The sequence below is a fragment of the Palaemon carinicauda genome, chromosome 8 (genome assembly GCF_036898095.1).
Source record: "Palaemon carinicauda isolate YSFRI2023 chromosome 8, ASM3689809v2, whole genome shotgun sequence".
In the NCBI taxonomy this organism is placed as follows: Eukaryota; Metazoa; Arthropoda; class Malacostraca; order Decapoda; family Palaemonidae; genus Palaemon; species Palaemon carinicauda.
Window position 1 is genome coordinate 41,674,973 of NC_090732.1, and position 16,757 is coordinate 41,691,729.

The following is a 16,757-nucleotide window of genomic DNA, read 5'->3' on the forward strand; positions in this document are numbered from 1 at the left end:
ATTTTATAATATAGTGTTTATGTTTATCCATTCTTGAATTCTCTTGCATTATGATAGTCTGATCATTATTTTCTACAATGTGTCTTTTTAGCCACTGGTTCTTAAGCTTTAGACTTTGAATAATATCATTTTCTGGTACATTCGTAAGTTTTATCTTCGGTTTAAGTTTTCCTTTTTCAGTAACAGTGATGTTGTTCACATTACCTTGTTCCAATTCTGATTTTGCCTGCTCCAGGTTCTGTTTATCAGCAAATTTTATGATCAGGTGGCCATCTTTTGTTTCACCAGTGCTTTCAACTTGGGCTTTTAAATTGGTCATAATTGTTTTCTTATTATTAACTGCTGAAACCTCATCAGTTGATTTTACAATCAATGTTTTCTTTGATTACAGCTTTTCAGCATATGTACCAGTTAGATGCTTCCTATCTATGTCATCTTCATTCCTTTTCTTTTCACTTTTTAATTCTTTCGTTTCATTTCTTAATTCTTGCATCTCATCACTTGTTTCTTGCACTTTATTTCTCATTTCCGCCATGCTATCCTTCATTTCTTTATTTTATTCATCAAGACCTGAACCAAATGATGGGACATTACGACTTCTTCATCCAATACTTTTCTTTGTATGTTTGCTGCATCCTCATTGAACTTATCAGTGCAATCCCTGCACTTGTAATAAATGTGTTCATTACACAATAGCCTTGTGGGCTTGTGATAAATTTTCTAATAATCTAGAACATGCGTTTTCAAAATGATACCATTTTTGACATCTATCACAACAAATTGCATCATTGGCAACGACAGTCTTGCAGTGCTCACATAATTCAGTGTCATCAGATTCCACGGTGACCAACGACCCATTCGCTGATTCATCATTTCTTCTACAGGCACCTTCCTCCATGTTGTCACCATCATATAGGCTACTGATATATTCTTCATTATCTGTAGAAATTCATTTGTTTCTTCAAGTGGTTTTCCAGTTTCAATCTTTTCACGTGGTTTCCTTCTAATTTTCTTAATGGCTCCGAACATTTTTGTAGTTTACACCATATTTAAGTCCAAATGAGTCGGGAAAACCATAATTGGTAACTCTTACCTGTGTCCCAGTTGTAACCAACTATTAATTTGTAATTCTGCACTATTTAGTATTCCAATGACTGATTCCAATTTATACAACTTAACAATGTTGGAAATTATTAACTTAACGATTTTCACTTTTAACTTGCCACTATTGTTGTTAAATTTCAACAGAGCACTTCTTCAGCACGTCCTCACTCTACCAAAGGGTGTATACATGAGTTTTGTGACCTGTCAACTACTAGGTTAGGTTAGGAGGGTTTGTTAGGTTCTGTACCCTTTTTTGTACTTTTTATATAGTGTAAAACTTATATTGAAAAATTATTTAAAATATGCATGGAAATATCTAGCATTACTATCGCTAGTAATGTCACTGTACCGTTGGTAAAGCTGTGTAACATTGGTATCGAGGCTAATTTTACCGTTCTCAGTAATTACTGAGGTTTGTGACCCGTCAACTACTAGGTTAGGTTAGGTGGGTTTGTTAGGTTCTGTACACTTATTGTACTATTTATATTTTGTGTAACCGGTAATATTACCTTAACAATCCGAGTCATCGTTGGTAACACTGTGTACCATTGGTAACGTTGCTAATGTTCAGCAAACATTCGTGAAGGAAGTTGTTATCAGGTTATTACCAATTATTATGTCTGACAAATGGCTGCATTGCCTGAAAGGGACATGGCAGGGGAGACCCCATTCACTAACTCAACATGGCCTGGTTGGGGCATTTTCCCTATGTAACATGTTTAGCCTCAGCAGGTAGGACCCACTGAGGACATGATGCCCGCTGAGGACAGTAGCACTTCGGACCCTTATCCATTTTATAGAATGACTATTTCCCAGTTTTTAAAAAGGTTCGTTTTCAACGTCATATGCAAGTTGGGATAATAATAATAATAATAATAATAATAATAATAATAATAATAATAATAATCAGGCGGTGAAAGGTCATCTACTTTATTACAATTCGGGAGACCTATGAAGAGCGCAAAACTTATATTAATTGGTAGGTCTCTCTCTCTCTCTCTCTCTCTCTCTCTCTCTCTCTCTCTCTCTCTCTCTCTCTCTCTCTCTCTCTCTCATTGGAATAATAAAGCAACCAATATAAGACGAACAATCTCAAATCGCTATCATGACTGACTTCGATCATCACCCGAGTTTCCTATTTAGATTACACAGATCTCTAATATTAGTTTCTCACCAGTGGCGCTAAAACGAGTTACGTTCAGTCAGTGTAGCTGAGGAACAATACTCTGTTGTGATATAAGTATAAATATCTAAAAAAAAACATAACTTTATAAGTACGGATATTTAAAAAACTCCAATTTAGCCATCACAGCGTTCCCACATCCTAACCTGGTGGGGTCATACTCTCTCCTTCACCAATATCCAGATGCATTGCATACTATACTGAATTCAACACGAAATACGTTCTAACCTACAACGAGGTTAAACAAGATAAAGGCTAAAGAGAAGAAGAATTTCTTGTTTCCCAAGTGATTTGATAATGTGGATGTAGCAATTAATGTGAAATAAGCTGTGTGATAGTCCAAATACCTTAAAATGTATACGACAAACAGATCTTGTAGGTCCTGTAGGGCACAGGGTTCCTATGTGTGAGGGGACCAGTAAAACAAGTCAGTCAGTTATTAATACAGCGTGGATAGAATTGTAAACCTGAATCGTTTCCAAGTTTTAAGATGAAAACATTAAAATTTCGCGAGTGGGGCAAACTGTTTACGAGATAATTGACAGTCGCCTGCAAGCAGTAGACTTTTTAGCACTATTATAAACATGACAATATCTTCCATAGTTCAAGAAAACCCAAAATTATTCCCAGATGAGCAATACGTCCAAGATTGTCAACTATGTCACGGAGAAACGCAGGCATGATTGAAAACATCTACTTCAGAATTCTGTTCCTAAACACTTTCAATTAATGATACATTTCACGCTCTGTATTCCATCAACGAAAACACTGGTCCTTTATACGCACTTGGAAAGTACGTATAAAGAGTTATAGTCACACCTTTGACAAGTTGATTAGTCTACAAAGCATTAAGGCAGTATTGACTCTCTCCACAAGGAAAAATACTTATTATCAATAAGTAACTGAAAATGAACTCAGCAAAACGAAATAAACCATTATGATTACCTTAAAAATTAATGAAGACTTTATCACTAAGCACGGCTTTATAATCTCAAAAAAAGGGGGAAAAAAATTCTTTCCTCACTCACTGACAACGAAAGAACCAGCAAATTCGCAGAAAACCAGTTTTGTCCAACTGGTAGAAAAACAAACCAGGAATCACCCCCCCCCCTTATGGGAAGTGTTACGTCATAACTAACAAGGCAATTATTACGTCTGTCGACCGGTGGAATATGAAACAAAAAACCAACACTATTTTACAAAAAACATTATAAACTGATTTTACTTATTTTTTTCCTTCTTTTTTTTTCTTTAGCTATATTTCCTGCTTTACCCTTCATTGAATTCCACATGAACATGTCTGTGCCCAGAAGTCTAAAGTGGCCCCTGTTCAAGTACCTGAGCTGACATAAGACCAACTTCATCTAATTCTATAAAATATTTGAGGATTTTATCCATGGTTCCAATACACATCCGGATGCTTTAAAGGATTAGATGCCTGTTGTCTTAAATTAGTAGAGAGAGAGAGAGAGAGAGAGAGAGAGAGAGAGAGAGAGAGAGAGAGAGAGAGAGAGAGAGAGTGGCTGGTAGCTATGGACGTACTTATCAAAACCATATTATAAACAGAACTCTATAGATTACTTCTATGTAAAGATGGTATTATATAAACAACAAAAAGTTGGGATTCTTCCGATTACTCTGGTCAAATTGGTTCCCCAGTTTACGGTCGAGGATTGTTTAAAAATGACGTTGCAATTATATATATATAAAAATAACCTTGTACTATTACCTATATTGCTGCTTACATTGGATGTTAGTGTTATATTCCAATGAACTCAAAATATTAAAAAAGTTGCCAAACAATATTGCAAAAACACAGAAATAAAACAGCCCTGAACTATAGGCAGTACTTCTGTTAGAAGATGTAAAATTACAGTTTCAACCATTATGGGGAAACTGGAATAAAAATATATTTGTTGCATCAGAAATAGTGTAGTTCCAACGAATTTAACGTTTATTTTGACCGCAAACCATCCGATTTAGAGATTTACTAGGTAATTGGAGTTATAACAACAAGTTTTACCAGAAACATCAGTGTTTGTAACAGTGTTTTTATGGTTTTTGTTTCATATGTTGCAATGCAGAAAGACCCTACTTCATCCCAACAATTATGGGGGACACCAGGTGGGGGGGGGGCGTCAAATGATATTAGCAATAAATGAATACTTATACTTCCACCACCTCTCCCCCCTATACCCCTACCTAGCCCTACCGGGGGCTCCGCTCCCCTGCGACCCCCTTAAGGCCACAGTGATTTTCAGGGCACTACCAAACCTAATAAACCCACCTAACCTAGCCTAGGGGCCCTGTACCCCTACCTAGGCCTACCGGGGGCGGCTCCGCCCCCCCCCCCCTTAAGGACACAGGGATTTTCGAGGCACTACCGAACCTAATACAACCACCTAACCTCGGGCCCTGTACCCCTACCTAGGCCTAGCCCCTGCGACCCCCCCCCCCCCCCTTCCCTTACGGCCACTAACTGACACATCCATCAAACCAAATCCAAAGTGATGGTACTGCTGTATACATCGTTATACTACCACCATTATAATATACTCTATAAATCAATGAAGCTTACCTTTAACTGTTGGTTCGTTAAGATATGCTGCTGCTTTGAGGAAAACGTGAAGCCGTTGGGAAGGTTCCTTGACATGCAGGACAATTTTTATTTTGTAAAATTAAATTCTCTCTCTGGTAAAAATCCACTAGTTTTTCAATATTCCCCGAATAAGTTACAACAATTTCATTGTAAGTTAGGAAACAGTCAGGACAAGAAGATGGAATTTCAACTTCTTGTGCAACATGAGATGACGTACCTGCTATGGCCTCCAAGTCTAAGAACGAAATGAAATGCCTGGGTAAGATAATGTATTGTCGCGCTGTGAGCCTGTGATTGGCCAAACCTGTAAACATCATAGTGGATAGGCGCTGTGATTGGCCAAACGTGTAAGCCTTCATAGTGGACTAGTTTGTCTGCGGATTATAGTGGTTACAGGGCTCATTTGAGCAAAAACAAGACACTGTCAACAATAACAACAGACTTTAAAAAATCTGGGAGGGAGACATGAGTAGTGTGAGTTTGATCGTCGATATATAAAGAACTAGGCATTTGCGACAGATAATATTATACAGAAATACTACAAAAGTCTTGCTTTACTCGGGAAAAATATTAATATAATAGATTTCCCATAATGGTTGAAACTGTAATAATACCGAAGATTCACCATTGAAACTCACAATTTGATAACAGGATATTCGTTATGTAACTTACATAAAATTAAAGTATATTATAGAATGTTTCTATTCAGACAGAGAGAGAGAGAGAGAGAGAGAGAGAGAGAGAGAGAGAGAGAGAGAGAGAGACTAGTGGGCGTGGTTGATACTGTCAAAAGCTGTCAAACTGTGCTGTAGACACCCAGGAAAAAAGAATCTTTAATCAATTCATTTATTTAACCAAAAAGATTCGGTGGTCTATGCGAATTCTGAAATTTCTAAGACTGCCGTTAATTGGGACCATAAGATATCTAAAATAATTGTTTTTAATATATCAGGGATTGTCTTTGCTTACTTACAAATTAATTATGCAAGATTAGTTAGTACGAAGGGTTAATTTTCAGCAATAGGTAAAATGATCAATGAATTTGTTTATTATATACGCTGTATATATTAAGCTTTTCACCGAATAGTTTTTTATGTGCATTCATACACAATGTCTTAATAACTACCTTACACTTATCACCTAAAATTCACTAACCCTTCTTACAATTTCGCAAGAAAAAATGAGAGCAAATTGTTTATACGAATTTTAACATTTTGAAAAAATATGTAAAAAAAAATCAAATTGGCTTCAATTTCAAAATGAAATATCTAATGAAAACTCATTACTGGCCTTATTTTTAAATAGAACATCGACCCGACTTTACTAAGATAAGGCCTTCTAAACTCCTCTCCGACTCCAATAGAAAATTGTCTTTGTGGGCAAGCACAGATTCTGGTAATTACTCAATTTTTTCTTTTATAAACTGTGACTAAAATCGATCATAGTGTTCCCACTTGGGACTCAAAATCACACAAATAATACAAACAGCCTCTTGGAAAGTCATACAATAACTTCACAAAATCGGTTTTTTGTAAATGCCAATATAAAATTCCTTTCGTCAATTTAAGACCTTCTAAAAGAAATAACTGGTTATTTCAAGTATCTAACATTTAAATTGATTAAACATCTGCGAGAAAATAAGTAAACAAACCCATTAAGTAACTCCTCACCCTTTCACTTAATTTTTTTTTTCACAGCACTAGTTAAAAAAAAAAACATGTCCTTTTCTGGCCGTGTCTAAGTCGGACTGAATCTACAGCTGTCAAAAATCTCCCTAGACAAGCACTAAAATATCCCTAGATCAAAGGTATTTTCTCCCAGTATTCTTTAATACTTTGTATTCTTTATGATGATAATACAAAGTATATACTGTTGCCTCTTCTATAATTATAATATACTATACATTTACTCTTAATCATTGTGTTTATGACACCACAAACGAAATATAGATTTTTCAAATAAGAGCTTTCTTTGTGTTTCTGACCGTTTCTGGCAGCTAAAATGTCCCCATTTAGTGACAGGTTACCTAAAATTGGTCGACAGAGTCCAAGATTTGCTTCAGCCAATGAGGGACCGCCACCACTCTTTGTTTCTATAGTTCTCTCCATTAGGATTTTTTTCCATTTTTTTTTTTTTTTGCTAATATTATCTTCTTTAGATTATAAAGATGTACTCTTAGGCACACTATTCAGTCTTGTTTCTCTTTCTCTTATAATTTTCATCCTTTTGTTATTTTGAAGTTTCCATCCTGTTGATATTTTGAAATTTTATCCTTTTGTTATTTTGAAATTTTCTTCCTTTTATTATTTTGAAGTTTTTATCCTTTTGTTATTTTCAAGTTCTTATCCTTTTGACATTTTGAGGTTTTTATCCTATTGTTATTTTGGAAGTTTTATCCTTTTGTTATTTTGAAGTTTGCATCCTTTTGCTATTTTGAAGTTTTTATCCTTTTGTTATTTCGAAGTTTTCGTCCTTTTGTTATTTTCAAGTTTCCATCCTTTTGTTATTTTGAAGTTTTTATCCTTTTGTTATTTTTAAGTTTTCATCCTTTTGTTATTTACAAGTTTTTATCTTTTTATTATTTTGAAGTTTTCATTCTTTTGTTATTTTCAAGTTTTTATCCTTTCGTTATTTTGAAGTTTTCATCCTTTTGTTATTTTGAAGTTTGCATCCTTTTGTCATTTAGAAATTTTCATCCTTTTGTTATCGCAGTTCGCATCCTTTTGTCATTTTGAAGTTTTTATCCTTTTGTTATTTTAAAGTTTTCATCTTATGTTATTTTGAAGTTTTTATCCTTTTGTTATTTTTAAGTTTTCATCCTTTTGTTATTTTGAGGTTTTCATCCTTTTGTTATTTACAAGTTTTTATCTTTTTATTATTTTGAAGTTTTCATTCTTTTGTTATTTTCAAGTTTTTAACCTTTTTTCATTTTAAAGTTTTCATCCTTTTGTTATTTTGAAGTTTGCATCCTTTTGTTATTTAGAAATGTTCATCCTTTTGTTATCGAAGTTTGCATCCTTTTGTTATTTTGAAGTTTTTATCCTTTTGTTATTTTGAAGTTTCCATCTTTTGTTATTTTGAAGTTTTTATCATCTAGTTATTTTGAAATTTTTTATCCTTTTGTTATTTTGAAGTTTTCCTCCTTTTGTTATTTTGAAGTTTTCATCCTTCTGTTATTTCAAAGCTTTCATCCTTTTGATTTGGAAGTTTTTATCCTTTTGTTATTTCGAAGTTTTTATCCTTTTGTCATTTTGAAGTTTTTATCTTTTTATTATTTTGAAGTTTTTATCCTTTTGTTATTTTGGAGTTTTCATCCTCCTGTTATTTTGAAGCTTTCATCCTTTTGTTATTTTGAAGTTTTTTATCCTTTTGTTATTTTGAAGTTTTCGTCCTTCCGTTATTGTGAAGTTTTCAACCTTTTGTTATTTTGAAATTTTTATCTTTTGGTTATTTTGAAGTTTTTATCCTTTTGTTATGTTGAAATTTTCATCCTTTTGTTATTTTGAAGTTTTCATCCTTTTGTCTTGAAGTTTTTATCCTTTTGATAATGTGAAGTTTTCATCCTTTTGTTATTTTGAAGTTTTTATCCTCTTGTTATTTTGAAGTTTTTTCTATAGTTTATATATGAAAGATTTATTTTAATGTTATTTTTGTTCTTAAACTTCTCTTGAACTTTATTTCCTTATTTCATTTCCTCAAGGGGTATTTCAACTGTTGGAGCCCTGGGGCTTACAGAATCCTGCTTTTTCAACTAGGGTTGTAGCTTAGCTAATAATAATAATAATAATAATAATAATAATAATAATAATAAGAGGCGACTAAAAGGGACGGGACGAGGGGGCTGGGAACCCCCTCTCCTGTATAAAAAAATCCTGTGAGACAGCAACAAAGAGATGGAGCTGGGGGGAGAGTGACTGCTCCTCGCACTCTAGTTTTGGGGTGTTTGAATGTGCGTGGATGTAGTACGATAGAGAGTAAAAGATGTGAGATTGGAAGTATGTTTAGAAGTAGAAGGATGGATGTATTGGCCTTGTGTGAGACAAAGATGAAAGGAAAGGGTGAAGTGATGTTTGGTGAAATGTCTGGTAGAGTGTCTGGGATTGAAAGGGGAAGAGCGAGAGAGGGTGTGGCTTTATTGCTGAGTGAATGGATGACAGGTAAAGTAGTGGAATGGAAGGAGATATCATCTAGGTTAATGTGGGTAAGGGTTAGGTTGGGCAGGGAATGTTGGGCATTTGTCAGTGCGTATGGGCCAGGTAGTGAGAAAAGTGAAGAAGAGCGGAATGAGTTATGGAATGAATTAACTAGGTGTGTAGAAGGATTGGGTAGAAGGAATTATGTAGTTGTCATGGGTGACTTAAATGCTAGAGTGGGCGCTGGAGAGGTAGAAGGTGTCATTGGGAAGTATGGCGTACCAGGTGAAAATGAGAGTGGTGAGAGACGTGTAAATATGTGTGTTGAGCAAGAGATGGTGATAAGTAATAGCTTTTTCAAAAAGAAAGATAAAAATAAGTATACATGGGTAAGAGTGGCAAATGGAAGAGTAGTAGAAATGGCATTAATGGATTATGTGTTGATAACTAAAAGAATGTTTGGAAGATTGAAAGATGTGCACGTGTTTAGGGGTATGGCTAACGGTATGTCTGATCATTTTTTGGTGGAAGGAAAATTAGTTGTAGCAAAAGAGTGGGGGAATAGAGTAGGTGGATGTAAAAGGGAGCTAGTGAGGGTTGAAGAGCTAATAAAACCGGGCTGAGTGGAAGTTAGTAAAAATAAAATTTTGTTGGGATTGCAACTGATGTGTGTGGCAAGAAGGTTGTTGGAGGCAGCATGAGGAAGGGCAGTGAATGGTGGAATGAAGGAGTGAAGGTAAAAGTGGAAGAGAAAAAGAGGGCTTTTGAAGAATGGCTGCAGAATAATAGTATAGAGAAGTATAAAAAATATAAAGAGAAATATGTGGAAGTAAAGCACAAGGTACGTGAGGCAAAGAGGGCAGCTGACCTGAGGTGGGGTCAGGGTTTGGGTCATTCATATGAAGAGAATAAGAAGAAGTTTTGGAAAGAAGTGAAGAGAGTAAGGAAGGCTGGCTCAAGAATTGAAGAGACAGTGAAAGATGGAAATGGAAGGTTGTTAAAAGGAGAGGAGGCAAGGAAAAGATGGGCGGAATATTTTGAAAGTTTGCTGAATGTTGAGGATAATAGGGAGGCAGATATAATTGCTGTTCCAGGTGTTGAGGTGCCAGTGATGGGAGATGAGAATGAGAGAGAGATTACAATAGAGGAAGTGAGGAGAGCACTAGATGAAACGAGAGTAGGAAAAGCATCTGGTATGGATGGTGTGAAAGCTGAGATGTTGAAGGAAGGGGGTGTGACTGTACTTGAATGGTTGGTGAGATTGTTTAATATGTGTTTTGTGTTGTCAATGGTACCAGTAGATTGGGTTTGTGCATGTATTGTACCACTATATAAGGGTAAGGGAGATGTGCATGAGTGTTGTAATTCAAGAGGTATTAGTTTGTTGAGTGTAGTTGGAAAAGTGTATGGTAGAGTAATGATTAATAGGATCAAGGATAAAACAGAGAATGCAATCTTAGAAGTACAGGGTGGTTTTAGAAGAGGTAGGGGTTGTATGAATCAGATTTTCACAGTAAGGCAGATATGCGAGAAATATTTAGCAAAAGGTAAGGAGGTGTATGTTGCGTTTATGGATCTGGAGAAAGCGTATGATAGAGTTGAAAGGGAAGCAACTTGGAATGTGATGAGGTTATATGGAGTTGTTGGAAGGTTGTTGCAAGCAGTTTAAAGTTTCTACAAAGGTAGTAAAGCATGTGTTAGGATAGGAAATGAAGTGAGTGATTGGTTTAAAGTGAGAGTGGGGCTGAGACAGGGATGTGTGATGTCGCCGTGGTTGTTTAACTTGTATGTTGATGGAGTGGTGAGAGAGGTGAATGCTCGAGTGCTTGGACGAGGATTAAAACTGGTAGACGAGAATGACCATGAATGGGAGGTAAATCAGTTGTTGTTTGCGGATGATACTGTACTGGTAGCAGACACAGAAGAGAAGCTTGACCGACTAGTGACAGAATTTGGAAGGGTGTGTGAGAGAAGGAAGTTGAGAGTTAATGTGGGTAAGAGTAAGGTTATTTATTAAGTACTTGGGGTCTGTTGTTGCAGCAAATGGTGGAGTGGAAGCAGATGTACGTCAGGGAGTGAATGAAGGTTGCAAAGTGTTGGGGGCAGTTAAGGGAGTAGTAAAAAATAGAGGGTTGGGCATGAATGTAAAGAGAGTTCTATATGAGAAAGTGATTGTAACAACTGTGATGTATGGATCGGAATTGTGGGGAATGAAAGTGATGGAGAGACAGAAATTGAATGTGTTTGAGATGAAGTGTCTAAGGAGTATGGCTGGTGTATCTCGAGTAGATAGGGTTAGGAACGAAGTGGTGAGGGTGAGAACGGGTGTAAGAAATGAGTTAGCGGCTAGAGTGGATATGAATGTGTTGAGGTGGTTTGGCCATGTTGAGAGAATGGAAAACGGCTGTCTGCTAAAGAAGGTGATGAATGCAAGAGTTGATGGGAGAAGTACAAGAGGAAGGCCAAGGTTTGGGTGGATGGATGGTGTGAAGAAAGCTCTGGGTGATAGGAGGATAGATGTGAGAGAGGCAAGAGAGCGTGCTAGAAATAGGAATGAATGGCGAGCGATTGTGACGCAGTTCTGGTAGGCCCTGCTGCTTCCTCCAGTGCCTTAGATGACCGCGGAGGTAGCAGCAGTAGGGGATTCAGCAGTATGAAGCTTCATCTGTGGTGGAAAATGTGGGAGGTTGGGCTGTGGCACCCTAGCAGTACCAGCTGAACTCGGCTGAGTCCCTGGTTAGGCTGGAGGAACGTAGAGAGTAGAGGTCCCCTTTTTTGTTTTGTTTCTTTGTTGATGTCGGCTACCCCCCAAAATTGGGGGAAGTGCCTTTGGTATATGGATGGATATGGATAATAATAATAATAATAATAATAAAAGTAAAAATAAAAATAAAGACAGTAATAAAAATAATAATAAAAATAAAAATGATTAAAATAAAGATAAAAATAAAAATGAAGTAAAAATAAAAATATAAATAGAAATAATAATAATAATAATAATAATAATAATAATAATAATAATAATAATAATAATAATAAGAATGCAAATAAAAATAAAGATAAAACTAAAATAAAAATAAAAATAAAAACAGAAGTAAAAGAAAAAGTAAATATCAAAGAATAAAAAAAGAAATAAATATAATAATAATAAAGTAATAATAATGATAATAATAATATTAATAGTAATAACAATAATAACAATAATAATAATAATAATAATAATAATAATAATAATAATAATAATGAGTAACATGAAAATGAATATCTCCCATATAAACTACATACAATTTAACAAAACAAGAGGAAGACAAATAAGATAGAATATATATATATATGTATATATATATATATATGTGTGTGTGTGTGTGTGTGTATATCTAAATATAAATATATATATATATATATATACATATAGTTATATATATGTATATATATATATCTAATTATATATATATATATATATATGTATGTATATATCTAATTATATATATATATATATATATGTATGTATATATCTAATTATATATATATATATATATACATATATATATATCTATAATTATATCTATTTATCTATCTATCTACAGTATATATATATATATATATACAGTATGTATATATATATACATATATGTATATATATATATATATATGGATGTATCTTTCACTAAACTCTAATTCTAAAGACATTGTATTGGAAATCATTGTTCCTAAATACTTAAATGATTCTACCTCAATAATCCTTTCTCTTTCCAATGATATTTCATCTTCCATCGCATACTGTACTCCATTCTCATCATCTCTGTCTTTCTTCTATTTATCTTCAGGCCCACCTCGTGTGATATTTCATGCATTCTGGTAAGCAAGCATTGCAAATCCTGTGGTGTTCTTCAGATGTTGGCAGTGTGGGAGAGAGGGGCATCAATGAGTGGAGTGCCCCACCCAAGGATACCCCCGCTGTTACACTTGTCAGGCCTAGAGTCATTCATCTCGAGAGTGCCCAGCAAAAAATGCCGAGGGCGGGCGGGCTGTGGCACACGCGCACCAACCCCCGCCCAACATCTGAGGAAAGGGAAACAGAGAGGGGGAGGGGGAGACAAGGGAAATCGATGCCCCACCGCATGACATCAGAAGCAGCAGCCGAGGCAGCGGTGAGAGGGACTACGTCACTACAACCAACTTGGTAGAGCAGGCACTGGGACCTCCATCGGCACCCCCAACCTCACCCCTGTAGCACTAGGGACAGGAGCAAGGGCAGCGGCATTGCAAGCGAGGTCATTGGCACGTGCCCCATATATCCTAAGGGGCTGCTTGGAATGTTAGCAGTCAGGATTGACCTACCAGATAAGTCCATTCAAGCTCTGATTGACACAGGAGCCAGCGTTTCACTGATTGAAAAAAGATTCTCCTCAAACCCACTACAGTCAGCGGCATCCATCATCCTTGACATGCCAGGAGGAAATAAACTATACGCAAAGTATACAACGTTCGTCAATTTAAGGTGGGATCTGTGAAGTTTACACATGATTATTTTCTCTTACCCACCTTGGGAATTCCAGGAATCGCGGCTATATTAGGAGTATATTTTATCAGTAGTAAACAAATATGCATTTTTGGCAAAAAAGATACAACAACAGTAAAAGCAGGAGGGTGCATTTTGCCGATTGAAAGTCATGAGAGAGTAAGTGCCTGTGCGGGAAAGGAGGGACAATTAAGTAAGGCAACAGCTGTACCTGAAAGAGGAGAAGTATTACCTTCCCAGACATTTACGAGCATATCAGTGACCCCGTGTCAGCCTCTCCCAGAGGGAACCAAGGTTGTAGTTAAACCCCATGACACATGGGTACACGTAGTCTTAGAGGGCTTGTCAGAAATTAAAAGAGAACAGAGCGGGCATTATGATAGTTAATTTGTCAAATAAAAGAATTGTGTTAGGAAGTGATTCTGTATGTGAATTAGAGTTATGGGAAATTACTAATAATGGGATCTTGGGAGCCACAACTCCAGTCCCCACATATGAGCGCACTCAGAACTTGATTATGCAAGTGCGAAAACTATGTCCACCAGAATATCAACCTATAGTCAGTAACATTGTTAATAGTTATTCATCTACCGTAACAGCAGTGTCTGCTATGTTAGTCCTTGTATATCTAGGCATCTTGAACTTTTATATCACTGGCTTAAAGAACAACTTCACTCACCACATACACAAACAGAAGTATTGTTTCACCTGACACCAATTATGCCCCATGTCGACGGATAATGAGACATCAGAACATGGGTTTTTTTTTCACTTCGTGAATACACTTTACAAAGCAAGATACTCCTCAGACGAGTACCTTCTTGTTCTAATGATTGCTCGAGTGGTACTGCTTACCCCTCGGACTAGTAAATGCAATGTTGCTCTGTCACTATGCTGAATTGTTAGATTTTGTGCAAATCTCCACTATAATGGAAATATACTCTCACCAATAGGTTTACAACACATCACCTATAATAGAGTTCAGTGATCGTGCACAACAATTTATGAGAGTCATAGTACAAATTTTCTTAGTTCGCGAGTCTATCGTCTTCTCTTCCTTTCTAAAAAGAAATGCTTACAATTTAAAAAAAAAAATTCAAGTTCAACACGCTTTTAACTATCTTTTGGCATTCTAGTTATGTGTTTTTACATATGTACAAAGTTGAATCTTTTGCCAATATAATGCAACAAACCAGAAGCCTGAATCCTTTATAATTCGAATGTAACGATTTAAAAAAAAAAAAAAATTGCTGGTGAACGTTATTTTTCGGCAAATGCTGACTTTTGTAAGGGCATAAGCATTAAAGGGTTAAAATAGTAACTTTAGTAATTTTAAGGATAATACTATTAAAATTATTATCATCAAAATTATATTATTTTAATAAATAATCTTAATATTAATAATCTTGATTTATATAATAGATTACTATTGCTATAAAAATTATTGTTACTATTACTAAATATTAAAGTTATTAAAATTATAAGTTTTTATAACTTAAAAAAATTAACATTAATAAAATTAAATAATAATGCTATTTGCACACTAACTTGCGCCAAGCGGCCATCTTCAAGCTTTTATGACATCCCATTGCAATAGTGGGTAGAAGGAATTATGCAGTTGTAATGGGTGACCTAATTGCTAGAGTGGGTGCTGGAGAGGTAGAAGATGTCATTGGGAAGTATGGCGTACCAGGTGAAAATGAGGGTGAGAGACTGGTAGACATGTGTGTTGAGCAAGAGATGGTGATAAGTTCTAGCTTTTTTCAAAAAGAAAGATAAAAACAAGTACAGTATACATGGATAAGAGTGGCAAATGGAAGAGTGGTAGAAAGGGATTTCATGGATTATGTGTTGATAACTAGAAGAATGTTTGGAAGATTGAAAGACATGCATGTGTTTAGGGGTATGTCTGATCATTTTTTGGTGGAAGGAAAATTAGTTGTAGCAAAAGAGTGGGGGAATAGAATGGGGGGATGTAAAAGGGAGCTAGTGAGGATTGAAGAGTTAATAAAACCTGAGGTTAAAAGTGAATAGCAAGAAAGATTGAAAATGGCATATGACCGAGTGAAAGTGAGACAAACTAATAATTTAGAGGAGGAGTGGAAGTTAGTAAAAGAAAATTTTGTTGGGATTGCAAGTGATGTGTGTGGCAAGAGGATTGTTGGAGGCAGCATTAGGAAGGGTAGTGAATGGTGGAATGAAGGAGTGGAAGAGAAAAAAAGAGGGCATTTGAAGAATGGCTGCTGCAGTGCAGAGAAGTATGAAAGATATAGAGAGAAAAATGTGGAAGTAAAATGCAAGGTAACTGAAGCAAAAAGGACGGCTGATCTGAGGTAGGGTCAGGGATTAGGTCATTCATATGAAGAGAATAAGAAGTTTTGGAAAGAAGTGAAGAGTATAAGGAAGGCTGGTTCGAGAATTGAAGAGACAATGAAAGATGGAAATGGAAGGTTGTTAAAAGGAGAGGAGGCAAGGAAAAGGTGGGCGGAATATCTTTAAAGTTTACTGAATGTTGACGATAATAAGGAGGCAGATATAATTTCTGTTGCAGGTGTTGAGGTGCCAGTGATGGGAGAGGAGAATGAGAGATTACAAGAGAGGAAGTGAGGAGAGCACTAAATGAAACGAGAGTAGGAAAAGCACCTGGTATGGATGGTGTGAGAACTGGGATGTTAAAGGAAGGGGATGTGACTGTACTTGAATGGTTGGTGAGATTGTTTAATATGACAAATTTGTAGATAATTTGTATTTTTCCTATCTATACAAACCTTAGCTATTTAATAGGGGTATTACTTTTGGCGTAGCTGAAATGACGAGCCATTAATTTTTAACGAGGGTTAACTACCCACACCGCTAGTTAGCGGGGGTAGGGAGGGTAGCTTGCTACTGCTCCCCCTCACACAGCTGTGATTGAGTTCACTTTGCTTGGAGGTAGGACTTCAAGGGGGATAGGGCTGGCGGGCAAGTTTGGTTAAATAGCTAAGGTTTGTATAGTTAGGAAAAATACAAATTATCTACAAATTTGTCATTTGTTCCGTAACTGGAATACAAACCACGCTATTTAATAGGGGTGACTCACCCATTAGGAAGGGTGGACGTCCCAGGCAGTCTAGCTTTTTGGCTTTGCCCGGGGGCTCCTTATCTGAGTGTGTTAGCACTCAAGAAATAAGGAGCCCCTGCACCTCGCTAAAACCTTGCTACGCAAGGTCTGCGGCC

General features: G+C 36.1%; 1 long non-coding RNA gene across 1 annotated transcript in view; it reads right to left on the bottom strand.

Annotated features, from left to right (window-relative positions):
- LOC137644865 (uncharacterized) overlaps window positions 1-6,610 on the bottom strand; it is a 45,758-nt gene extending 39,148 nt beyond the window's left edge. Inside the window, exon 1 of the long non-coding RNA XR_011045214.1 lies at window positions 6,557-6,610. This is a non-coding gene — a long non-coding RNA (uncharacterized lncRNA). The remainder of the gene's footprint in view (window positions 1-6,556) is intronic.
- Between the last annotated feature and the right edge of the window lie 10,147 nt (window positions 6,611-16,757).